This window comes from Aedes aegypti, chromosome 1 (assembly GCF_002204515.2).
Source record: "Aedes aegypti strain LVP_AGWG chromosome 1, AaegL5.0 Primary Assembly, whole genome shotgun sequence".
Taxonomy (NCBI): Eukaryota; Metazoa; Arthropoda; class Insecta; order Diptera; family Culicidae; genus Aedes; species Aedes aegypti.
In genome coordinates, this window is record NC_035107.1 from 268,540,277 (window position 1) to 268,568,154 (window position 27,878).

Genomic DNA, 27,878 nt, shown 5'->3' on the forward strand with positions numbered 1-27,878 from the left:
GACGCAATTACCTGTGTCTGACATTGCAAAAAAGTGACGCTCTTCATGAATGTCATCTCGGTTTAACACAATTAGCTTCGGATGATGTCAAAATATGTATGAATAATAACCGGGCCGCGGTGTGGTCTCACCATGGTGGTGGTGACAGTAATGTCGGCCGTTTCTTTCTTTTGTCGGTGGATGATCTAAGACGGGTTTAATTAGCACAGAATGACAGAATCGGATTTTTATGAGCTAATAACAGTTGCAGACAGTGGAATCAAGTGTTTCAAATGCTTTCCTTATATAACAGTGTTGTAGAAAACTCGTTGCAGGACTCGATTTTTACAGCACAGTTTTTCAACTTTGCTACTATTTCAGTACTGAATGAGTCGATAACGAACTCAACTGTTGGAGGTTTTACTGTAGTCTTATGGGGCTCTGCACTGTCTTGATTTTGCATGGGATTTTGACGTTAACTGGCCTTGTTGTTTACAAATTATATGTAAGAGTGAAAGAGAGAGAAAGATTTTTGTGCAGAGCCCCATAAAAACTGTTAAAATAGAAAAAAAGTAAGCGTTGATCTACCAAAGTACAGTAATACCTCGATATAACGTAACTCGATTTTTATTTTCGTTACGTTATATCGAAGCAAAATATTTGTTTCTGAATTTCGTTCAACATGTATTGTATGATGTGAAAATGGGTCTTACATTGATATTATTGAACTAGCAGACATTTTCAGGTTATTTCACATATTTTTTTCCGTTTTTCATTTTTTTTATTTTTATTTTCCTTTTTTTTAAACTCTCTATTGCAGTAATCCTTAGAGAAATGTATTCAGGAAAAATCTTTGAAGAAATCCTTGAACACTCAGAGAAACTATAAAAGAAATTCATAAATGATATCTTTCAGAAATCTTAAAATAAAGTTAATGTCCGTTGAACATTCTTAGCAGACAATTATGATGCTTCCTGAGTTTTGTTATGAGGAACTCGTGGTAAAGCTCCTAAAGCAAATATTTTTGTAATTTCATTGCAGAATTTCTGAATGAATATCTCAAGAACTCATTAAAAATGTTCCATTTTCAGAATTCATGAAGGAATTTTCATTGCAAAAGTTTCTGAACGAATACGTGGTGGAATTATGGGCAGTATTATAGGAGAATTTTCTGGGGTATCTGGGTAAATTTCTTAGTTTTTTTTTTAACAAATCGCTGAATATATTTTTGTAATAATAATAATTCAAAGAAAAATTTCTAGACTTATCGTTTTTAAGAATTACTTGGACAACCCAATGAAAAAGAATCATTGAGAACTTTCTTAAGAAATTCCTGTTGGAATAAATGAAAAATTTCATTTCACATAGTATCCTAGTAGAAACTTAAATAGTACATAGATTGGTTTTTGCATAATGTTTTGGAGAAACTTGCTGAAGAAAAGCCAAGAAATTTGGTTTTCAGGTTTTTGGACGAATACCTGTACGATTTTTTGGAATAATTTGTAGAGCATTCCAAGAATTATAACTGGATTGTTCTCTAAAAGAGACGCTAGAAGAATTCATGAAAACTTACTGCAATAAATTAATGAATCTCCGGACTCCAGAAAAATATAAGGTATTATATGCGGAATGGTTTAAAGAATTCATAGTTGAATCTACTTTTTTTTTCAACTTGATGATTTTTTTTTACAAAGGCTCAGTATAGAATTCATAGGCATAAAATTTGTTTTTGGAGAAATTCAAAATAATTTGATTTAATAAATCTAATTCTTAGAATCCGGAATTTCTTGGAAGCGGTACTTAGAGATATTCTGGAAAAATTCTTGAAGCAATGTTTGAACCATTTCTTGGTGGAATTATATGCGAACTTTCTGATGAAATTCCTGAAGGAATTCCTCAGCCGGAAGTCCGTTAAGTAAATATTGATGACATGTTCCTAGAAACTCTCAGAGGAATCTCTGAAATCGCTTTGGTGGAAACCCTGCACTTCAATTAGTTTTCAAACATTAATATCAGGGTTAACTAGTGGTATTTCAGGAATATGCCTGTAGGAATTATTTAATAATTTTAAGAATATGTTTTAAGTTTTATACATGAATACCAGGAGAGTTCAAGGTGAGTCCATGGAGAAATTATTGGTGGAATCTCCGGAGGCATCCCCAGAATGATTCTAGTTAAAATCCGTGGAGAATCAAATTTTGGAAAAACTTTTTGAAGGATATATGAAAGAATTCCTAAAGCAAAAGCTTAATTTTTTCTTAAGCATTTGTAAGAAAAAAAAAATATCAAATAAACGTTAAATGGATCGGCGGTGGCAGCGTGGCACGTCGACACACGTCGACTAATCTGAGTTTGATCTAGTATTTATGAATGCAAAGTCTAATCAATTATTAAAGTTTTTATAGAAAATTGAAGTGAGTAGCAGGCTTGGTTCCAGTGGGAGCGTAAATGCAACTAAAATAAGGATATCGATTTATGTCAGTGATAGTAAACGCTTGAATTCCTACGATTTAGTATTGGTTGATGTTTGAATCTTGGAAAATGTTTATTGCTGTTCATAAATCATGTTTTCAATAAAAATTGGAAGCCAAAAAAGTTACGTTATATCGAGGAAAAAAATTACGTTATATCGAGTTACGTTATAATGAGGTTACCTTATATCGAGGTATGACTGTACTCATATTTGTCTCACGCCGAAAACCTAGAATCGAATCCCATCCCTAGAATAGTTACTTATGACCTGAAAAGGTTAAAGTGACGACTTCCTTCTGAGTTGTTCTCAAGATGAACTAGCCCAGGGCTAACAAGCTCATCAATATTATAGATTGAAAGAAATGTGTAACCATAAGAACGAATAAATATAACGAATAATATAATCTGGTGACCTCTGTACTTACCTCAACAGAGATCTCTGTAAAGATCTCTCCCAAGTATAAGAATATGTATATAATACTGGTATAATGCCAGAAAAGGCAAAAGTACCGTCAAACGGGGTAACTTGCAACAATTTTCAACTTCAAAGCTATATGGATGAAAAATTTGAGAATTCAGATGAGACAAAAACCATCTAGTAATCTAAACGCCATGTAAAGAATACCACACTGTATTAATTTCATCAGTATTTGGTTTTCTGGGATCAGGAGAGACGAAAAATATGACAAAAATATTTCTAGTTAAACTTTCACGAATAGTTAGAGTCAATGTAATAGTACATACTTTTCGGAAACGCACTGGAAGATCAAAATTGCTGTTGCATGGGTAGTCAATAAAGTTTTTGGATTTTTATAGTGTAGAAGGATCAAATCATCAAAACTTTTTTTTTCAATTTGTACACTACTAAGTACTGAAACTGATAGCAAATGCCTCGAATGACATAATTCTACCGTTTATGTGGTACGAGGAACGTTTTTCAACATAAATTTCATACAATCCAACGTGTAATATGATTTTCATCTCCAGCAAACCAACCAAAAAAAGAAACAATACCCAAACCATCACCAAAATCTTCTGTTGTATACCTAAGGTCAATAAATGGCGGAATACATTATAATAATTCAACACAATGCTGAACGAAACGACAATTCGGTTACATGTCGAAATGTTGCAACTTTCACCACTGTTGCAAGTTACCCCGTTTGACGGTAGCGTGTTGCTATGATGCCGAAATGTAAGCGTGTCTCTTCTATAAGAAACATCTGTGAAGTATCGTGTGTATAGCTCTACAGAGATTTCTGCAAATACTTCTACGGAGACCATCATTGAGGCCAATGTGAAGATCTTTGTGAAAACCTTCTGAGAAGCCCTCTGCAAATACCGCAGAATAAACCGCAGTATAAGCATCTGACGGGGCTCTTCTTCTTCTTCTTCTTCTGCTTCTTTCTGGCATTACGTCCCCACTGGGACAAAGCCTGCTTCTCAGCTTAGTGTTCTTATGAGCACTTCCACAGTTATTAACTGAGAGCTTACTTTGCCAATGACCATTTTTGCATGTGTATATCGTGTGGATGGGAAAGAAGATACTCTATGCCCTGGGAAGTCGAGAAAATTTCCAACCCGAAAAGATTCTCGACCGGTGGGCTTCGAACCCACGATCCTCAGCTTGATCTTGCTGAAAAGCTGCGTGTTTACCGCTACGGCCATCTGGGCCCCTGCTCTTCGTAAAGACCGAATGATTACGGGTTTGTGATGACATCAATATGCAATTATTTATGTTTGTAGATCCTAAAGCCTGTATTCTACAGTGTACTTAAGGACCTAGAACATGCGAACAACTTCCTACAATATTACGTTTACTTGTATGAAGTGTCAATGTTCTTCAAAAGTTCAATGATATCTGGAAGGTGAATAACTTGTATCGATGTAGTGTAGGGCTATTTTTTTGGAACAGGCTAACTGTTTGATCCATTTTTGGTCGGATTCGGACCATGATTTGAGCTGTTCCATATCTGGTTTAACACATGTTTGTTTATCAGTTCGGATTTTTATCCCTGAAACAGCCAAGCTGGGGATAAGCTTGATAGTCTACGAAGTGAAAAAGAGTGTTTTAGAAAGGAAGGCGGGAAAACAATCCTCCAGGAGTTCATACAGAGACACCTCCAGGAATCATCAGATCATTTCTCCGGGGAAGTCCGCCTTAAGAAATCTCCAGGAGCTCTTCCAGAAATTCTACCGAAGTTACTCCGATGTGCCTACCAGGATTTTCATCAGAAATTTGCAGGAATTCCTCTTAAGATTACCTCTAAAAATGCTTTAAGGAATTCCACCAGGAATTCCTACGAGGATTTCCTTCAGGAATTTCTCCTGGTAAAGAATTCCTGCGGGAACTTGCTCCAGAAATTCCTCCGGTGACTTTTTTTTCCAAAAATTCCTCCAGAGTTCTGAAACCTCCTCAATGAACTTCTTCAGAGTATCTCCAGGAATTCCTTAGGAGTTCTTCTACAAATTCCTCCGGAGTTCCTTCACGAATTCTTGTATAATTTTTGCTTGGAGTTCCTTCTGAGCCCTCCGGGAATTTCTTCAGAGTTCCTCCGAGAATTCTACCGTTGTTACTAAGGACTGTTCATTTTATAAAGAGGACACCTTGTTTATGCTATATCTTTTTTATTTATTGATGAAATCGTAAACGGTTTTCTGTGTATCGTTCAACTATTATTCTACAATGTTATGAAAATACAGAAACTTACAAAATGCTTTCGGTTAGTTTTTGCAAAAACTCCTAAGAAAAGCTGTTCGTCAAGTTTAAGCATTATTTTTCGCATGAAAAAAATCCTAAGTTTAATGTTTTTGCAAAAACTCCTAAGAAAAACTGTTCGTCAAGTTTAAGCATTATTTTTCGCATGAAAAAATCCTAAGTTTAATGAACAAATTATATGTTCCTTTACTATTCAACTTAAGGTAGAGCTTTTAAAAACATCAATAATATCAACTACCGAAAAGCTAAACATTACATATAATTTGCAATTAGATTAGATGGACAAATTGATGTGAAGATTTGCGAAAAAGTTACACGTCTTCTCAGTGAGAATCGAACTCACGACTCCCCGATCTCTAGTTGGGGCGCGTTACCACTACGCCATGAGAGGACACATGAACGCAGAAGTTAACCTGAATTCGATTTCAGCTCAATAATCACGTGGTCCTTTTTCGCAAAGTGCACCTCTTTCGATAGAATTAGATGTGTATGTATATGTATATATATATATTAGATGTGTATATATATGTATATATATATATATATATATATATATATATATATATATATAGATATAGATATATATATATATATATATATATATATATATATATATATATATATATATATATATATATATATATATATATATAAATATATATATATATATATATATATATATATATATATATATATATATATATATATATATATATATATATATATATATATATATATATATATATATATATATATATATATATATATATATATATATATATATATATATATATATATATATATATATATATATATATATATATATATATATATATATATACATATATATATATATATATATATATATATATATATATATATATATATATATATATATATATATATATATATATATATATATATATATATATAGAGACTAGAGATCGGGGAGTCGTGAGTTCGATTCTCACTGAGAAGACGTGTTACTTTTTTGCAAATCTTCACATCAATTTGTCCATCTAATCCAATTGCAAATTATATGTAATGTTTAGCTTTTCGGTAGTTGTTAAACTTCCACTCGGCTGGTTGGCCGTAAACCACGATTCATAATTAAAAACAAGTAGGGGCTCCTGGGGTAATATGCACTGCCGGGGCAAAACGCACCTTGTTAATTTCTCTAAAATGAACGAGTTTTGAAAGAAAAACACTATGTGGATTGATGGAACTTTGCAAATTGTTGACACCCTGAGAATTTCATGCATTTTGAAAAACTTAACAGGGAGATAGAACAACAAATTCGAAAAGCACGATTCTGATGTAACCTTTCCGATCATTTCACTTGTTTTTTTGAAAGCTATGGGTTGAGATCTGTACAACCTTTAATCATTAAACAGATGATTATAGACTGGGTTAGCTGTTGGTAAGATTATTTGGCGAAATATCACAACGATTTATATTTTCCATAACATTTTGTGTTAAGCACCCGGTTGGGGCAACATGCACTCCATTGGTCGGGGCAGAACGATCCATTCCAAAATAAACAACAATCATAAAAGTTAGGTCATTTGAAGTCTTTACTAACGTATTTATGCACAATTGTATCATCTTGTACACGAAAATCACCCAAAACTCGTGTTTTTACGATAAATAAGATTACGTTTTAAGCACGATGGTGCATCTTGCCTCATTGTTGTGGTGCATCATGCCCCTTTGTTTAGGTGCGTCTTGCCTCAATGTTGTGGTGCGTACTGCCCCAAAAAGCGGGGCATCGTGCCCCGCATCAATCTTAATTCACGCAAAAGTAGTGTTTGAAAAAAGTTTAGTTTTCCAACAATCTAATGTAATTAGGATGAAAATTCGCCCTACACCATGTAGGGTGAACCCAAACCAACTAGATTAGTGTATTAAAACACTACATACATGTTGTTTAGTGTTCATTTCGGCACATTTTCCTTAAGTGGTGCATATCACCCCAGGAACCCCTATCAATAATATTCCATTAGTTCCTGACGCTGAGTCACTTTAGTGATCTATTCCTTATGGTCAAATTTGCTGATACACCATCTTTTTACTATCAGCAAAAAAGTAAAGTAATAAACGTGTTCAAAACTGGTTTAGATTACTAAAGAAACTATATATGTATAAAAAAAAGCAAAATCTTGAGTTTTAACCGCATTCTTGGGTACCAAATTTACTCTTTATGGTCGTTTTATTCAAAAATCCCATACTTTTAAAATTATATACGCATGTTTATCGATCTAGAGCAAACTGTAAGCGTTTTTCTCAAAATATTTTGATAGGTAGTCTCAGAATAACATATTCTGAAAATAATACATGCAAAATAAATTTGATTTAATTCAAGCAGTGTTCCCAATCTTGATGATTGTCATTGTGCTTTGAGTGGTCTTCTGAAAATAAATTATTTTTTTTCCTATTGTGCTTAAAATATGACGTGGGGACTAAATCAGCAACTCTATGGCGGCGTAAGTTATTTTTATTATAAATACTATATTATTACTTCCGTCTGGACGTACTTTAAACCTTAAAATTCTACTCATATCAGTTCCATTTTAATTTAAGATATTTTTCTTTAAAAAAAATTGATAAAAATGATTTTATGATATCTGCAAAATTGCTTCTCCAAAAATAACTTGGTATTTTTTAGCAAGCTTCTAATTGATGATGCTTTCTAAGTACAACCATTTTTTGAAAATAAAAAATATAAATTGTCGAATTTTCCTGCCGATTTTTAATAATCCTTGATTTTGATAACCTCCAAAAATCGACCGTTCTAAACGTTGTGCCTTATTAGTGTGAAATCATATTATTTTGGTAACTTTTTTATTACCACAGCATTGTACAATATTAGTCGAACGATGTACAGAAAACCGATTTCGATTTCATTGATAAATTAAAAAAATATTGCATGTCCAAAGTGTTCACTTTATAAAATGAACAGTCCTTACGGGAATCCCTTCAAAGCTCCACCGGGAAATTTTTTGAATTGCCTTCATGGATCCTCCAGGCAATCTTTCAGAGTTATTCCAGCGATTCCTTGGATTTCATCTATAAAATTCTCCGAGCTCCTAAAGGAATTGCTTTGGAGATCCTCCCGAATTTCTCTGAAGTTTCTCTAAAAAATAATACTCCAACAATTTCTTCGACGTGCGTACAGGAATTTCTTTGAAAGTCCTACAAGAATTTATTCAGAGTTCCTCATGAAATTTTTACGGAGTTCCTCCAGGAATTCTTTTGGAGCTCTACCGGGAATTTCTTCAGATTCCTTCGAAGGTTCCTCCGGGATTTTTTAAGGAAGTTCTTCAGCGTTCTAGTAAAACCTCGGAAATTCTCCGGAATTCTTTACGCTTTTCTTCGGGAAATTCCCTACATTTACTCTGGGAATCCCTCCAGAGCTCCTCAAAAGATTCTGGAATTCCTCCAGAGTTCCACATGTAATTTCTCCGGAGTTCCTCAAGGATTTTTGTTAAGTTCTTCCAGGAATACTTCCTGATTTCCTCAGACAATTCCTCTGGATTTCATCCACCAATTCCTCGGAACTTTTTCTGAATTTCCACCAGGAATTCTTCTAGAGTTCCTCTATGGGTTACTGTATCCAGTAAATCTTGGATTTATGTATCCAGTAAATCTTGGTTCTTCCGGAGATTTATCTAGAATTCTTTCGAATATCCTCCATAGTTTCTCCAGGAATTTCTCCGGAGTTCCTCAAGCAATAACCCCGGAGATCTATCAGAAACGTCTTCGGAGTTCTTTCAGCAACGCATCCAAAGTTTCTCCAGGAACACCTCCAGAGTTTCTTCAAGAATTGCTACAGAGTTTCTCCAGGAATTTCTTTGGAGTTTCTCTGGGATTTTGTACAGAGTTAGTTCCTCCTGGAATACCTTCTAAATCCCTCCGGAAATTCCTTCAGAATTTCCGGAGGGATTTAGAAGGGAATTCTTTCGGAGCTTCACCAGTAATTAATTCATCCTGAGTTGCAGAATGGGTTGCAGAAATTCATCCGGAGTTGTTTCGGCAATTTTTCTGGTTTTTACCTAGCATTTCCTCCGAAGTTCCTCCAGAGCTCCATCGGGAATCTTTTTGGATTTGCATCGTAGTTGCTTTTGGATTTTTTCCGTAGATCTTTCAGGAATTTCTCCAGAGTTCCACCAGGGTATTTTTCCACATTTCCCCCATGAATTCCTCCGCAATAATTTCGGAATTCCTTCAGCAATTTCTCCAGGAATTCCTTAAGAGTCCCTCAAGGGATTTCTTCAGAATTCCTCTGGAAATTCCTTCAGAGTTGCCTCGGGCATTCCTCCAAGAATATTTTCAGAGCTCCTCCAGGGATTCTTCCAGACTTCTTCTGGAAAATCCTCCAGAGCTCTGCCGGGAACTTCTCCAGAGTTCCTGCAATAATTCCATCAGATTTACTCCAGGCATTTCTCCGAGAGTTTCTTCGGAATTCCTGCAAAATTTGTTTAAAAGTTTCTTCAGGAATTCCTTCTGAGTTTCTTCAGGAATACTGTCGGAGTTTTTCCAGGAATTCCTTCGGTGTTCATCCAAAAATTCTTCCAGTAGCTCTTTCAACACCTTTGCCGGGAATTCCTTCTGAGCCGCAGGAGTTCCTCGGGGAATTCCTTTGAATATGCTCCAGAAATTTCTGCAGAGTTCCTCCTGGACGTCCCCCATAGTTTCTTCAGGAATTTCTAATTCCTTCGGAGTTCCCCCGGAATGTTTTGGAGACCCTCCAAGAATTTCTTCAAAGTTCCACATGGAATTTATTTGGAATTCCTCCGGGAATTCCTGTGGAGCTCCACCGGTAATTCCTTCAAATTCCCACCATTGTTCCTCCAGGAACTTTATCAGAGTTTCTCCAGGAATTCTTCAGAGTTTCTCCAATAATTCCTCAGAAATACTCCGAAGTCTCCTAGGATTACTTCTGGAGTTACTACGAGAATTTCTCCTAGAATTTCTTCGGAATTCCTTCATAGTTCCTCATGGAATCCTACCGTAGTCCTTCCAGGAATTCGTTTCTTCCTGAAATTCTCCTGGATATCCTGCTCAAATAACTGCTCTGCTTGCACTTTAATTTTTAAAAGTGGGTCGAAATTTCAACCTTGACACTTTTGATCATTTTGATCAAAAACGCCACTGGGGTTTTTCCTATCTGACATTTCGGAAAACAAAATAACCGAAAATTTGAGTTTCAACCAAGGAATGTGGCGAAATCTCATAACAAGTAAGTAAACAGCAGCAAAAGTGCGTAATGATTCCATGAGAAAGTTCCGGCTGAACATTCCTTGCTTTTAAGACAACGTAATCTAATGCAACCCATGTGGTGTGGTGTATGATTCAGAAAGTATCATCAAATATTTTTTTCGGGATTTGACACAAGGATCGTATATAACTGGAGTATGATGCAGTAGTCACGATGGAGAATCACATGTTTGCTATAACGACAGCTGGCTTTTGTTGATACCGAAAAGCAGTGATTCGACAGAAATCTTAACTACACAAACATTGATTTGCTGATTACACCAACAATGCGTCACCGTCACTGTATTAATCATCCGTAAGATGACAAGTGTGATGAATAATGTTTGTCATGTGTACATTTTGTATATGGTCATCTGGAAACACACAATTTCAAATACTTCGAAGTGATTCGATTTATGAATGGAACAATAGTCACTTTGACAAAAAAAAACTTACATTTAATAACTGTACAAGTGCTCATAGAACAATGCTCATGCTCAGAAAGATCGAAATCGGGAAGACAATTTCCGCAAAGGACGGATGGCAGCACACAGCCGTAAGCAAAAATTGTTGGGCTAAGGAAATAGTTTTCTTAATAATTTAAAGGCATTTGGAAAGAATCATGGCAGTGAAGATAGCATCCTTACACAATGTGTATGCATCACTGGATCACTGGAACGACTCGTGTTGGAAAAGCTATCATTTTCAACTTGCTTGTTAAAAAAGTGTTTCCGAGATTTCTTAACATAACAGTATTCAAACCTTTAATTTGCAAAATACAATACACAGTCACGAGCTTTGGATACATGTACTTGTTTCAAAAATATGAAACTTTAATCATTTGGCATTAAAAATATACAAACAATTGCTGAAATTTGTAATTTATTTCAATTTTTTTGTGGGTTTTTGATGAAATTCATAAGGATTTTATTTTTGTTGAATTAGAAAGAACACAAAGATAAGTTTCTAGTAGAATTTTGGTAGATTACATTGAGGCATACTTGCAGAACAAAACTCAATGGAATATGTTTTGAACGTTGTCTTTGATCTTTGATTCAAAATAGTAATGATGCATTGTACAAAACATCTGTTCTGCTGTGCTGCATCCATGATATCCGATAAATCTGATTCATTCTTCCGATTTCGCAACAATTTCCCGCGATTTTTCCGATATAGTTCAGCATACAATACCTACGTCATTCCCACCCAACGATATATCCTGCCCTTACACGGTAGAACGTGAACCACATACATTGAATCATCCGTTGTCGCGGCAGTCCTAGCGCGGTGGTCCTCAGTGCAGCAGCTGTGAGTAAGCGTTTGTCCACCAATAATGGCGACAATGATGACCTAGAATCCCACTCAGAACAGAACAACGGAAAATGCATGTGTAATTCTTCCAAGTTTTCTTTCATCACCCATCGAATAGCTCCTCCTTCGGTCATAGAGTCATGCTGTTGCATCGATTACCGATGATTCAGAACCTCCCCCGGCAAATGGTCAGCCACTCATAGATCGGTATGTATGACTTCATCTGTCAGCAATGCTGGTTGGCGAAGAAGGAATTTCGCCCGGTATCATCCTGGATATAGTTAAGCGCTGGAAAACACTCAAATTTACGAGCCAGCTTTCCTCCATTTCGAGAGATATGTGCATTAATCAAGCCCGGTCGTCAGCAGGTCGCTTCCATTTGCCAAAGGTGGCGATGACACATAAGGAAGTCAGAACCAACATCTCAAATAGCTAATCTATCTTAAGTCGAGGAGGACTCTGCTCTTTTACCTGTGGTGGCGGTGCGTACACATTTTTACCCTGAAACAGAACATGATACTCCTATCAATAGTTTCCTCGATTGGTAAAGTACCCACGGTGTGCCCAAAACCGATAATAATAAAAGAATGTCCATTTTTTGTGCATCCACTATCCGAAAATATGATATCCTTCTTCCTCTTCTTGAATATGAAAATGTTTCATCCGGGAAATGGAAGTTATAGCGATTTAAAGATTTAGGGTCATTTTCAAGATTTTTTTTTTATTTTTGCGAAAATTCCTGTAAAACTGCGAACTTTAATAACTCGGCTAGGAAGAAGAGATGCTTCGATATCACATATTTCGCTATCCATGCTACCACATCAACATGACGAAAGCAGCTGTTAATTTGATGCATAAAAGCAACTGCTGCTTGTGGCGATGGACACATGAAAAGTTCTCCATGGAGAGGAGAATGATAAAATAAAATTAAGCTGTGGAGTTGTGCCATTATCTATTTTCGCTTTGTTTTGTAGACGGATAATTTCGCAAGGCAGCTTTTCGCTGAAAATTGTGGTGATGGAGAAATCCACTATCGAGAGAGTGAGTGAGAATTCGGAAGCTTGTACAGAATTGATGGTGATCATTTTTCGGCTCCAGACACACCGTGGTCCCCACTTGAGGTGTGCGGTACCAGCAGAGCGCATTACCCAATCAAGTGCGTGATGCAACGCAGAAAAAACTTATCGCACATGGTGTGACTCATGCGTGTGAAGGGCTCAGGTGAAATAGTCAGTCAGTGCCATGAGCCGCCGATAGCAGAGCCAGAGAGCTTTTCGGTCGTTATGGAGGAACATACACCCTTCGATACACGACGGAGTGAAGTGCCAGGCTTTATCGGAAAACCTACAACAGTTTTCAAGTGGCTGATAGCGACTAATTGTTCTATGCCAGAGGCTCCCAATTTACTAGGTTTGTTTTTCTTCAAATACTGTTGGGTAAGGATAGCTCAAATGGGGTTACACTGATTAGTTGTCGCCTTCAGAAGAAAGTTCACTGTTCCCGTTTAGTATCATAAGGGCGTATCCGTAGTGATCGATTTCTTTGCCAAAGTTGCCATTTTCGCATTCGTATACCGTGTGGCAAGTACTATGATACTATATGCCCAGGGAAGTCAAGTAAACTTTCATCCTTTCATTACGAAAAGATCCTGGACCGACCGGGAATCGAACCCAGACACCTTCAGCATGACTTTGATTTGTAACCAATCGGCTAAGGAAGGCCCCTCATTTTTACAGTTATTCTTCCTGAAATTTCCCAAATAATAGTATTATGCACAGTGCAATGCACCTAAAAATCACCGCAGGATTTCTTCTAGAGATGAAATGTTTGCTTCAAGAATTTGATTGCTCAGTTACGTTTTTTTGCAGAACATAAGTTTGGACTCAAAACTTTTACAAATTGGAAGGATTGTTTCAGGATTGTGGCTAGGACCTGGGCTTCAATTCTATTCGATGGTAGATGAATAAAAATCCTCAACCCCTGGAAGTACGTGTTTGTAAAACAATGCTTGGTAATTGAGAACCACTGTTCATGCACAATGTCCTACTGCCTTGTTCTATCGCCAACGATGTGTCACTGCTGTGCGTAGAAGTTGGCGCATGCATTAATTGGTTCCGTATACCATCCTAGTAAAAGTACACTTTTCCGCCATCATATGCAGTAGACTGATGCAAATATTGAACTTTTGGCTCCCCTATGCTTAAACTCTGTCAAATGGACTGAAACTTTAGAAAAAAAACTTGTTTTTAATTAAAAATACGACAGAGCGTGGTTTTGCTGCTATTGTAGCAAATTTTCCCGCTCAAATAACGATTATATCACATACAAATTTATTTTTTTTAGTTAGCGTTAGCGTAGTTACGGTATACTTCGTAGATTGGATACTAGCAACATTCATGTTTCTTTTTAATAATCTCATTCTGATTACTTTTAGGAACAAGGCAGGGGAGTATTCCTTGTTCAAATCATAAACAAGAATACTAAAAGCATGAATATCGCTATTCCCGGCCACGCCCATCTTTACCGTATATAGGAGATAGGGGAAGGAAATGTTGATGTAGCACTTACTTAATGAGAGGTCACCGACTCAGCGACATCCTCATAAGTACTACGGAGTTGGAGGTTGGGGAAGGTCAGGATTCGCCTAGAAAGCTGGCGATAGACCGTGAGCATTTGTTTTTTAAGTGTTTTCAATTTAATCTGTTGAATGCCGGCAATCAAAAGAGAAAACAAGAGTTTATTTATAGTATAAATGGTATTTCGCGTACAATAGCCTACCTCTGGCTCATCGGACCATAGCAAGGCTTCTCGGGTGTTTCCACTCATCGTCTTCTTAACCCCTCTACCGGCAGCTTCATTTTTTACCATCAAAAAAATATTCGAATTGCGATAACTTTTTTGTTTCTCGATATTTTTTCACCATTTTTTCACAAGTTCTCAAAAAACTCTTCTAGTTTTAGAATTTGTGTCGAAATTGATCATTGGTCATCTAAATCCGGAGATATTCAAAAATTTCTTGGGGGACCGACGCGTTAACCATAACCCACGTTATTTTCTCAGGCTACAGATTTTTTATCGTATTCGGATATTCACTCCTCGGTATGATACATTAATACAAGATTGTTGTGAAAAAATTAAGCAATTTGGTGAAGCCGTCTTTGAGTAATGAGCATTTATGTTTCTGGTCTACGCTGGACAAATAAAGATATTGAAAACTCTAAAAAACCTGATATCGTAATTTTCAGATTTCTCCAAGAATACTGAATCGATTTGTATGATTTTTTCAGAGTAGCTCCTTATTATCTGGCATTGTATAGTACACATTTTATTTTTTTGATAAATTGACAAAAAACAAAATGGCCGCCAAAGACAATTTGTATGGAGAGAGTCGGCCCCCCAAGGAACATCGGAATATCTTCAAAACTAGATCACCAATGATAAATATCGACACGGATTCTTAAACTAGAAGAGTTTTTTGAGATCTTGTGAAAAAATGGTGTAAAAATATGGAGAAACAAAAAAGTTACCGCGATTTGAAATTTTTTAGCGGTAAAAAGTGAAGCTGCCGGTAGAGGGGTTAATCGGTTGGCTTGAAGAAAAGTTGAACGAGATCAGTCGTTTGGACGGAGATTTGTCTACTGTGTCACTATCAATGGTAGGAGTGCAGGGGCGCGACAGGAGCGAAGGGCAGTTTTGGACAGTAATGGGGCCCTCTTCTGGTTCACAAGAGAGAGACTTAACTTCTCTAGCCGTTTCCGAGGTCGGTGCAACTGGTAATGTGGGTGATATAGAAGCACAACTGGATGATATGAACTGAGGAATGGGTTGAGGACTGGTGAGGTTAACTTCAGATCCCGTAGAATAGGAAGCTTTTCGTATTTTGATAATCTTCGGTGGAGATGACGGGTAGGAGATGTGTACAACACTGCCGATCATGAAAGAATGGCTCTGACCCACATAAACCCTCAATGGAGATATGGCGCCATTAAAGCATTTGGGAGATATGGTAAGCTCTGCAGCGACTCCACTGTACGCCACAATCAGGACATCAAATAACTCAGTGAGAATGGTCAGAATCCTACAGTTGATGTCTTCAAAGTTAGATCGGGTTGCTAAAGAAAAAAAAAACAAACGAACATCACGAGTGATGTCGAATGTTTACAACACTGCTCCCTAGATTTCAATATTATATTATTACTTACCGAAATCTGCTCTTGATTCACGACGAACAACTGCAGTGCGAAGAGTGGCGACAATGGCGTCATCCTGGCTTATTCCCAACTGATGGAGGACAGATTGATAAACGGCAGTTTGTCCATAGAATGGTTTCACCTTAAGCACATGTTGAGTCATGGGAATGTCAACAGATTCGGAGGGTTCTTTGTTATCGCAACTAGATAAAAACGTGACACTATCGTAGTGCGAACCGGTGTAGAATATATAAACTTTCCGGGCCACAGAGGCTCCATTTGAGTATTCCCGGAAACGATCGATGCGCTCATCCCAAACCGTGATACTGATATTGTACAGTTCACATGCAACGGATAGACACTCCTCACCTCCCCAGAATCGGTTATCAGCCAGAAGGTCTAAATACTGCCAAACACGATCGTATTCGTCCACGAATCCGTGCTCAACAAAATTCTCAGCGAACGGTATCAAATAATCGAAATACCGCGCAAAGTTTTTCCGCAGATGGTCCACAATCAAGGCACGCACATGCAGCGTCGTGGAGGCAAAAACCTCATCATCAGGATGAATGCCCAGAACCTGGTGGACAATGCTACCGAAGAGACAGCTACCATTACCCGGGATGGGTTGAAGCCACAAGTCGTACCCGCAAACTTGACGACGAACTAGACGAAAATACTTATTGTGGTCCATTTTCGTAAGGCGCGGATGGCGTTCAAGCAAAGACTAAAACTGAGCAGAAGTATACAAATCTTGTGCTTTGCAGCAAAAGTTATCTCTATTCCTACACTGTGCCTAAACACCATTTGTATATTATGTGTTTCTCCCTCTAAAATCTGTAAGCGTCTGTCTGTCTATTGTTTATATTATTTCGGTTTACGTTCGAATAAAGCCGCTAAACGCAGAGTGCAAAGCCGCGGTTAATTATTGTAATTATTATTATTATTATTAGTTATATATATATGTATATATATATATATATATATATATATATATATATATATATATATATATATATATATGTATATATATATATATATATATGTATATACCTTTTTTTCTATTTTGGAGCGTCTGGCTGGGTAGTGCGTCGTGAAGCCCAAGCAGGACAGTTCGAAGATTTTTTTTTTTTTATTACAATCCGATGAATCGGTTTTGCTTTTTACTGGCTATTGAGCAAAAATATAACTGCACAATCGACAAGCATTTCGCGAAAGACTATTTATACTATAAATAAATTATTGTTTTCTCTTTTGATTGGCGGTATTCAAAAGATTAAATTGAGAACACAAAAAATGTTTATGGTCTATCGCCAGCTTTCTAGGCGAATCCTGACAATATACCTACCCCAACCTAATCTGTTGAATGCCGACAATCAGAAGAGAAAACAATAGTTTATTTATAGTATAAATGGTGTTTCGCGTAATGCTTCTGTGCAGTTATATTTTTGCTCAATAGCCAGTTAAAAGCAAAACCGATCCCTCCAGGGTCATTGGATTGTAAAAAAAAAATAACGATAAGCGTAAAAACAATAACCTAAAAACGCCCGTAAAAAAGCGGCGTTACAGTATTTTTAGATAGTCGAAAAACGAAAGGAAGCGCGTTCGAACTAAACACCCGAGGATAAGACAGTTGGTTTTTCTGCTCAGAATTCTATAAAAAGCAGAATCATAGAACGATTAAAAAGCACCCATAACCGATTGTTAGTTGCGTAACACCCGCCCGGACAGAACGCACAATCTGAACAAAAATATCAAACCCCGAAAAAAAAAACATTTCCGTCCAAGAAGCGACCAGAAGTTCCACGACGCGGACAAAAACGATCCGGAAGGCTTACAAAAGAAAAAGTATCATACTGGAACAAACTCACCGGATTGATTCTCTCAAATCATGTGGTGCCTGTCTCTTCCGGATGATTCGGTGAACTTGGGGCAGTCGAAAACCAACTGTTTCACAGTATTGAGGACACAAATCAAACAAATCTCGATTACTTTATCAAATCGACGTAAGTAACTTTCATACGGTTTTGAGAAAATTAATTCAGAAGAATCACAACCTGTCTTCCAAAACTGTTTTAAAACGAATCACCTTTTTAACATTTTTTCGACGTGTTCTTCTTCTTTCTGGCGTTACGTCCCCACTGGGACAGAGCCTGATTCTCAGCTTAGTGTTCTTATGAGCACTTCCACAGTTATTAACTGAGAGCTTACTTTGCCAATGACCATTTTTGCATACGTATATCGTGTGGCAGGTACAATGATACTCTATGCCCTGGGAAATCGAGAACATTTCCAACCCGAAAAGATCCTCGACCGGTGGGATTCGAACCCACGACCCTCAGCTTGGTCTTGCTGAATAGCTGCGTGTTTACCGCTACGGCTATCTGGGCCCGAACCTAGATTTTTCAACATTGCTTAAATTTTGCATATAATGAGCTCGCGTTCAAAAACTATAGAGTTCCTATTATTTCACACAATGATTTTATGACAAAATGATAAGCCGTTTTATTCAGTTACTTACGACGTTTTTCTACCAGTGTAAAATCGACTCAAGTAGTGTTTTGTTTTGATTTGTGGTGAAGTCACGTTGTCTCTCCATACAGCGGGGCGACGAAAGTAGTGGTTAGGTTGCGAAAGTTGAAAATCTTACTTTCGTCGTTTTGTAAATCCGAAAATTAAACGTTCTAAATGTGAAAAATCGAGTTGGTCCAGAGAGACACGTGTAGAATTTCGTCTGCGAAACACGTAGGATCGATAAAGTAAGTTTGTATAAGGTACATAGGGGCAAGTTGAAATGGGTGGGGCAAGATAAAATGCAAAGTTTTGAATATGATGACATTACATTTCAGCAGATTTTTCTTCACTAAAAATTCGTTCCATCTATTAATTTAATGCTACTGGAAATAAAATTCTCATCATTATCAAATTTCACTACGATAAATTGCCATTTCATCTTACCCCAGCCGTTTCAACTTGCCCCGGTGTACCTTACATTTTTGACTTGAGTCTATATGAATAAGTTTTCAAGAATTCACTTTTTCATTTTTCACTATCCACTATTACGTTTCTGAATATAAAATTGAATTGTTATATAACTGGATATTAAAATGGGTAGAAAATTTTATTTTTTATTTTGACAACCGTAAAAACATTTTCGCGTCCGATTTGAAGCCCGGCACGCTTCGATCCCGCCATACAAATTTTATTTTTTTTAGTCAACAAAAAGGTCACAGGTGTTGTTTTTATTTGGCTTTTAAACACTTGGGCTATTCCTATCTGACACTTAAGAAGGGGCACGAAAAACAGAATACCGTCATGAATCAAAATCCGGACGGTACCAATACCCGGACACTCTGGTAGTATTCATTATTTTAAGCTAGATTTGAATGCTTTAGCTAAGTATGCTGTTCCGCTCAAGAAAAGTAAAAATTTCTGCGGAAGAAATGGTCAAGAAATTTTCTACAGTGAGCTCCATTTGAAATGACATTTCTTTTCAACTGCGTACTGCGATCAAAGAAAAATTCTTTTTTGAGATAGGCGATTACTTTTCTGTTGAAGTGCATACTTCGCTTAATATGTGTGGATTTTATTCCAATTCTTCTGACCCGAAAGACAGTAAGTTAAAGGGTCACTCAAATAAAGATTTTCTATCTATTTCTATTCCAATTCTTTACTTTTATCATTGTAGATTATTGTACTATCGTTTTAAATCTAGTTACCAATTGATAAAAATAATAACAAAACAGTAATTTCGGTTGAATGTCATTTCGTCGCGGTTCATGTTAATTCACACTCTTAAATTAGAATGCCGAGTCTCGGCTTATTTCAACCGAGATCCGCACAGCCGAGAAGTTGGCAAACAAATTTCCTGGGATCTCAGTAAATAAAAGCCGAGTATCAGCAAATCGTGCTTCGTTGCTAAGCAACCGGAAAAAATTGTTAGCTGAGTCTCGGTTAAAATCGGGAAACCGAGATTCGCACAGCCGAGCTCGTGAAAAAAAAATCTAAGTGTGAAGTTTAAAAATCTATTGACGCGCAAGCCAAAGCACGCACAACGATCTGTTCCAGAAAAAGTGTGTGAGACTTTTTTTATGCAGTGATTTGAACATAATTGTTTATATAAAGCTTTTTTTAATGTTCGGTAGCACAATTGTTGAAGATTATGGTGCAAATATGTATTTTACGGTGTTTTGAGAAAGCCAGTGTTTTGAGAAAAGCCTGATTTTTACTAGTGAAAGTGATTTTTATGGGAAAATTGAAGAAGAATTGTGAAACATATATATGAAAAGTTGTGTGAGATAACAGAATAGATTAAATGTGAGATAAGCCGTGCAAATCGCTAGTGTTTGACACTCAAGCCACATGTACTTCAGTTCAAGATGCATGCGCTCCAGTTCTGGTAACCAAAATATTAATATTACTTACGTGCAACATTATAAGGGACATGTTTTCTTCGATTCTGTTAAGGAGTGATATTTCATTAAGTTTGGCATGAGTCTCATAGGCGGTATTCAAATATATCAAGTTTTAACACAGATGTCCGAATTTCGATCCAACAGTGTCCGGATTTAAAAATACCTTTTGTATCCGGTGTCCGGATTTGAAGACAAGTAAGCATCAATATTTTAATAATTTTCTTGAAAAATCATGGTTAATACCGAGTATTTCATCACTTTAATGAAGATTTGGTTTATAAGAATGCGTTGAACAATAATATTTCAACAAAACATGCATACATAAGAGTTTGAACATGTGTGTCGTCTTAAGCGTCCGGGTATTGATTCATTACGGTATGCCCAAAATTTGAGTTGTAATAAAAAGATTTTTTTTTGTGATGAACAACCGATATTTTTTTATATTCAAAATTTTTTTCTAGCCTAAACCTAAACGTTTGATGCTAAAATTTGGAGAGGGCTTTATAACTATATTATGGCAAATCTAAATAATTATAATTAGAAAGAAATTTGGTTGTGCACACACCATTCAAAGTTGACATGGAGATTACTATGGACATCTAATCGAAATGTGAACTTCAGCAAAGTTAAAGCTGAGAAGATTCCACTTAAAGAGCTTGTAATCTTTTGCAAAGAATATTATGACGAAGAGTAAGAGGGTTGAACCCAAAGGTTGGGCTTTTCTATAATAAACTCCACATAATTTTTAAACGGCGTGTGCACAGCGAAATTTATTTCAAATCATTTCAAAATTTGAAAGGATGATAGTCATTATAAGTGACATCGCTTAGGGAGCTTAAAATTCAAAATTTGTATCAGTCTAATATGCACCGCAAGATAGGTTCACTAGAATGCGTACGATTCGCACCTTCCCGGTTCGGTTCGTCAACAGGTGGCCTTGTGATAAAAATTAAATGAACATGTTGTCGGTAGGCATATGGTTGGGTGACAAAACTTGCATTCCATAACGTCGAATGCCAAAACGTCAAAAAGACAAAAATCGAAAATAAATAGTGACAAAATATCGAAACATAAACTGCCGAAAACAAAAACGTTGCTAGATTAATGATTGCTAGTTGAAAGAATAATATTTCAATATATAACGTAATTCGGGGTAACATTGACCAATTTTTTAGATTTATTAAAAAATTCGTTTGGATATTTGAATCTTTGGTGTAGTGTCATCCATAATGGCCGGTACGCTGATCATAAGTACTGTGCAAAAGGATAGACAAGAAACGGTCAAGGAATAATTCCTCTACCGAAATTACCGTAAAATCGGGTGTAATTGATCAGAAGGGTGAAATTGATCATTGTATCACACGATTTTATTTATTCGTAATGGAGCACAAATATCAATGTTAGCTGCAGTAAGTGAACGTTGTTTGTCGTAACTATTGTCGAATTGTGTGTTGTGAAGTGTTTTGCGTTAAAGAATGTTTATTACTATGAAAATAATATAAAATTTTAAAATCATGCACGGTAAAGTAAAGACAAACACCTATGAAGTTCTATTTCTAAGCAAGGATTTGAACATGGTATAAACCTGAAAGTTTGTGACGATGCTTGAGATATATCCCCAATCCAGATTTCATCACGAAAACTCGTTCCAATTAGCTCATATCAAGCGTGTGCTAGAATAAGGGCGTAAGTCACATGATCGATTTCTCTTCATCGATCCTCTCTTCTGTGAATAAAGGTGACAAGATGCAAGTTTGTCAACATTTTTTCACCTCAGGACGCAAAATTGCATCTCTGCCAATCGGTCTGAAGTGAGAAAATGCCAACAAACACGCATCTTGTCACCTTTTTGCACAGAAGAGAGGATCGATGAAGAGAAATCGATCATGTGACTTACGCCCTTAAAAAATGTGAAAAATAATCAATTTAACCCGAAATTACGGTACTTGAGCTGTACGCTGCTGAGAAGTAGAGCTGATTTCATAACGTCGGAAACGCCTGCCGTACATATCAAATGGAGCTGTCACTTTTCCGTACGGAAAAATGTGGCACTCAATTATTCCGCAAATAAAAGTGACACTTCGCTCATACTGGATCGGCTGTCAAAATTACTTTGGTAAAAAAGAGAAATTTTACTTGAGCGCTTTACGTTTCAGGTGCATACCTCGCATAATCAAGGAAATCATTGTTTTTAAAAGTTAATAAAATACACACTCAATTTTGTGTTTTCAATCATGGATAAAAGAAAGGGAAGTACCATTCATACATTGAAAAGAGTCCTTTGATGATTGTTGATTCGATTTCTTACTACAAATCAATGTTACCCCTTTTTACGGTACCGTAATCCGGGGGCAAATTGATCACTGAGGTGAATTTGATCAAGCTGGTACCAAAAAACATTTCCTCCTTTTATAGATGTCTAATGATGACGTTCAACTATTTCATTTTTATTAAGTCAACTTTGCATAAAAATATTCACACTTTTTGAAGGTGTAAGCAATACCGTTGGGAATGTCGGTGCTAAACAATCCACTGATGCTATGCCTACATGTCAATTTTGAGTATTTAGAACGTTGTGCTCAGAAAACCGTTTATTCTAAAAAATGTGCTTATTTCAAGGGAAATTGCCTACATTTAGGCGTATTAGGCAGATTTTCAAAGTTTAATTGTGCAATAAAATGATCAGAACTCGATTTGAAAGAATTTTGACATCATTTGCAGATTCAGGAGACCTAAATTTAGATGATAGGGAAATTTTTCATTCTTAAACCTGCTTTGTTATATGGTGATCAATTTCGCCCAGTTTGTCAATATTTTGATATTAAAACCCGGATCACGGTACTTAAAATATAAAATTTGTCACAAATTCAGTCAAATATGCAGCTTTTGAAGTTTTGTCCCTTTCGACGTTCTGGGTTTCGACATTTTGTCATTCAACGTCTTCGTCTTTCGTCATTTTTTCCCTAAACCCAACCCCTATAGTGGGGCGGGTGACTCAACGATCCACGCACCGAATTCCAAAGTAGACCAAATCAGCCGGTGATAATGGATCACAGCAGGCGTCACTCCATACGAAGCCAAAAAACGCAGGTGCATTAGTTTAGTTCTGTGGAGTTTCTTGTTCATCTGACTTGACAACTTGAATGATAATGATCTTCGAGTAGTCATGGCATACTATGAATGATAAATCACCACATCTCTCTTTCTTCCAAGAGTTTTGTTGGTATCAATGCCAGCATATGACAGTTCTAATTAGGTCCTATTGAACGCTATTGTTTTAGGGACGGAACCTGTAGTCCAAAAGATGATCATGAAATTTCAATAAAAGCTGTTGCTCAAAGTTGACCATGATTTTTTCAAATAAAAGCTGCGGGTCACTCAATTTTATTCTGTCCTGACTTAATCATATTCATATTGGTTTCCCATCTTCAACAGACCATACATTTTATTCTTTTGCGGCACTCGACAATCTGTTACATTTCTTCTAAGGTGAGCATTTTCCACCAAACACAACATATCAAATCTGTCAATTTTCCTGGTCCCTTCTGAGAGGAACATTTCTATACTTCCGCTAAACCCAACGGATCGAATCCGTGGCTGCTCCCTTCTAAGGCGAACATTTCGAAACTTCCACCGGACCCGATAGATCGAATCTATCGCTTCGGTACTCGTTTTGAAACGAGTTTTTGTACTTCTGATGGACCTAACGGATCGTATCCGTTGATACGGAAGCTCCCTTCTAAGGCGAGCATTTACTTTTCGGCCGGACCCGACAGCTTGAAACTGTCGCTGCGGTAGCTCCCTTCTAAGGCGAGCATTTGTTATCCCTTTCGTTCCCTTCATAGGCGAACTTTTTATTGAAACAGCCTGACCCGACGGATCGAATCCGCCGCTAAGGCAACTTTCCTTCTAAGGTGAAGTTTTTTTATACCTTACGTACTTATTAATTTTACTATTATCGCAAAAACAGTGGCTTCAAAAATTTCGGTTACGGCTACTTCTTGGGTTACAGTTCTCCGGAAATAAAAATCTTCAGACAGCTATTAAACGCTTCAAATAACCTTTTCTAGCAAAAAATAGATTTTTGATGGCCATTGTAGACGTACGTGGGTCCTTTCGTCGCCAATGTGGAGTTTCTTGTTCATCTGACTTGACAACTTGAATGATAATGATCTTCGAGTAGTCATGGCATACTATGAATGATAAATCACCACAAGTTCGAATCGCTTTTCAACTAGTGACGAAACGCCCGGTGCCGGTGACTAATGCGGATTCTGACTTTTTCGGGATACGAATCACACGTAGGTATATGTAGTTTGACGACTGTTTGATGATTCTGTCGAAAAATGTTTGTCATAGATCCCCTACATTCGGGATCAGTTTCAATTCGTGAGAATTACCTAACTGCAAAGTTTGCAGGAATGGTTAGCACTTGAGAGTAGAGTGTGGGATTATCCAGAGTCTATATACAGAGAGTTGCGCGAAAAAATCTTTAGATGATCGTTCTTATTTGTCCACGAAAATAGTCTTCGTCTGTTTTGCTGGTTATCGATACCAAGCAAGATTTGCTGATCCTCTATTGTACAACATTAAAATATGAATCTTAAACTTTTTCTTATATATTTTATCGCGTCTGGTACAACATTTTTTCCAAAACTTTGTTTCAAAACCAAAATATTCTAAAATAAAATATATACACTCCCGTGCAAAAGTTTGGGCGCACCCCCTAAAAAACATACAAAAGTGTTTTGTCCATATCTCTGTGGTTACACGTCCAATTGATACTCTCTAGGCCGCATTCGAAAGGCAAAGAGTTATTATTACTTCGTATGTATTTTTTCAAAAACTTTATTTGAATTTTGTGTACAAAATTTTTACTTAAAGTTGTTACATTTTTCAAAAAACACACTGAAAAATCATAACTAATTTCTTTAGCATTGGATCGACCAATTTACCCAAACTTTTGCACGATACACCATACTGAGGAGTGAACCCAAACTTGAGGAGGGAACGATGACTTGACTCACTGTTTCATTGATTTTGAATACTTTCCAGATTTTTCCGCCAAAATTTCGTGGGATCTCTTCAAAGAATATAAGATTACGATTCTAATGACACTTTGATTTAAAATTTTGGTCAATCCACTGCTGAGGAAATTAGATATGATTTTTCAGTGTGTTTTTTGAAAAATGTAACAACTTTAAGTAAAAATTTTGTACACAAAATTCAAATAAAGTTTTTGGAAAAATACATACGAAGTAAGAATAACTCTTTGCCTTTCGAATGCGGCTTAGAGAGTATCAATTGGACGTGTAATCACAGAGATATGGACAGAACACTTTTGTATGTTTTTAAGGGGGTGAACCCAAACTTATGCACGGGAGTGTAAAAATTATCGTACTTAAAAACATTAAATTATATTATTGTCAAAAATCTTTTATCATAAAGGTTTCAAGGAAAAAAATATAAATGTTCAAAAACAAAATTTATAAAAATAAAAAAAAAATGAAAAAAAATGCGTTAAAGAATTAATTATTGGTCTAGACGAACTGAACTCTAGTTTAAATAGATGTTTAAATCGGAAATAAAAACCTGAGCATTAAAATGTTTAAAGTATTGTTCGGCTATTTTGCAATACTAAGCTGTGGCTCGAGGATTGAAAATAGTTGAACAAAATGAGTTCATCTAAGAAAACCTCATAAAACGAGGTTTTGGCATTTCAGTGTAAATAACTTCACCCGCTCCCTGTTTGCCTTTATGCGACCCGACCCGAGAACCAATCCTGAAATGTCCTTACAAACCAAAAAGCGCAATGAACACCTTTCATTTCCACGCCTTCTTTGATGATTGTTTACTCACAAGCGGCGCGCGGATTTCGTGAGATGAGTCATCCCGTTTTAACACCGCGAGCACTGTTCTGACTTCTGAGAGCTATAATCATTTACCCGCCGCCTTCCTTGGCCGGTCAACCGGGGCTAATCTGGTGGCAAGAATCTTTTGTGTCCACCTCAGCCAGAGAGCTTTCATGGGGCGGGTCACTCCTCCAAGGCACGCGCGCGACTGTAATGTATAGCGAGTAGGGCGAGGCCACATCTACCCCCCTATATATGCGGGGTAGATGATGTGCTTATAACGGCGGCGATGCCATAGTTCAAGCGTTCCGATTAATGCAAAATTATCGTCACGACTAAGTCAGGAAGCAGTCGCCCAACGCAGAGTGGGCAAAATTCAATTCAAAATTACACTTATTTTGGGTCCTTAACTCAAAATCACACTCATTGTGCCCTGTTATCCCTTATTTCATATGAAAATAGGAGATTTTTTGCAGTTAAATGCTTCTGGTAATCAAAAGCAGTATATTTTATTGCTTGTTACCCATTTTGTAGCTAAATACTTGAATCAATAATTAAGTTTCTCTAAACTAATTTGATAAATTTCTCCTATTTACACTTTTTACCCTATATTTAGCAATTTCTGAATGTCTCATTATATTAAGGTGACCAGACGTCCCGCGTTTCGCGGGACAGCGCAATTTTCAACATGGTATTACTGCGTCAAATCAAATTGTTTGACTAAAATGAGCAATTAGATCATGATATAGACCTTAAATGTTTATAGAATACACATCCAATACGGATAATGTTTGATTGGGAATGAGATCTGATAGGGTGTCCCGCGTTTCGCGGGACAAATATGGTCGCTTTACATTATATTTCCCAATACTGTTAATGGACTTACAACTTAAAACTTACAATTTACTTTGTTAAAAAAATACGGCAAATCGAATGATTTTTTTTCTTTTCACATAAAATAGGAAAGAGAAGGGTAAAATGAGAAACTTCTGTGACGTGTGGTGTGTGAAAAAGTGTGATTTTGCGTCGAATTTTGTCCACTGTGAACGGCAGTCAGCTCTCACTAATGCGTGATTGGATTCGGATTCTAAATCATACCAGCCAGCCGTTTCTATTCGTGCAGTGACTTATGTTTATTTTTACGGTTATTGATTACCTACCAATCGCAGGGCGTCGCAGCTTTACGACAGCCTCTAATGCAGGAATTGCTGTGATTCATACTGCTGAACACTGCGGTAAAGCCCCAGAAGAGAATTTTGGCTGGGTGTATTACAGGTGCAAATGACCGTTGTCATTTGGGCATAGAAATGTCAACGGAGCGGAGCATTTGTCTGATGCTTGAGCTAAGGTGCAGCACAATGGCCAATCTATCCGCAAGGATGACAGTTGGTTCTTGTTGCAATGGCTGGGCTGGCAGGTACAAGAGGTTTGAGTCATCACAGTAAACATGGTCGCATCAGACAAGAGGTATTAACCTCGACATGGATGACGCGAGATGCGTGCTGGTCGCCGTGGGAACGAAACTGTCATCGCGCCAGTTGGGTTGCTTTTCGGGGGTGGGATTTAGTCATTTGTGTAGTTACAGTCGGGTTTCGTGTTATACGACGGCTCCGAAGACCATAGTCAGTTTTTTTTATTTCTTGGTAATTTATAACACCATCTAATCCCATCAACGTGACACACC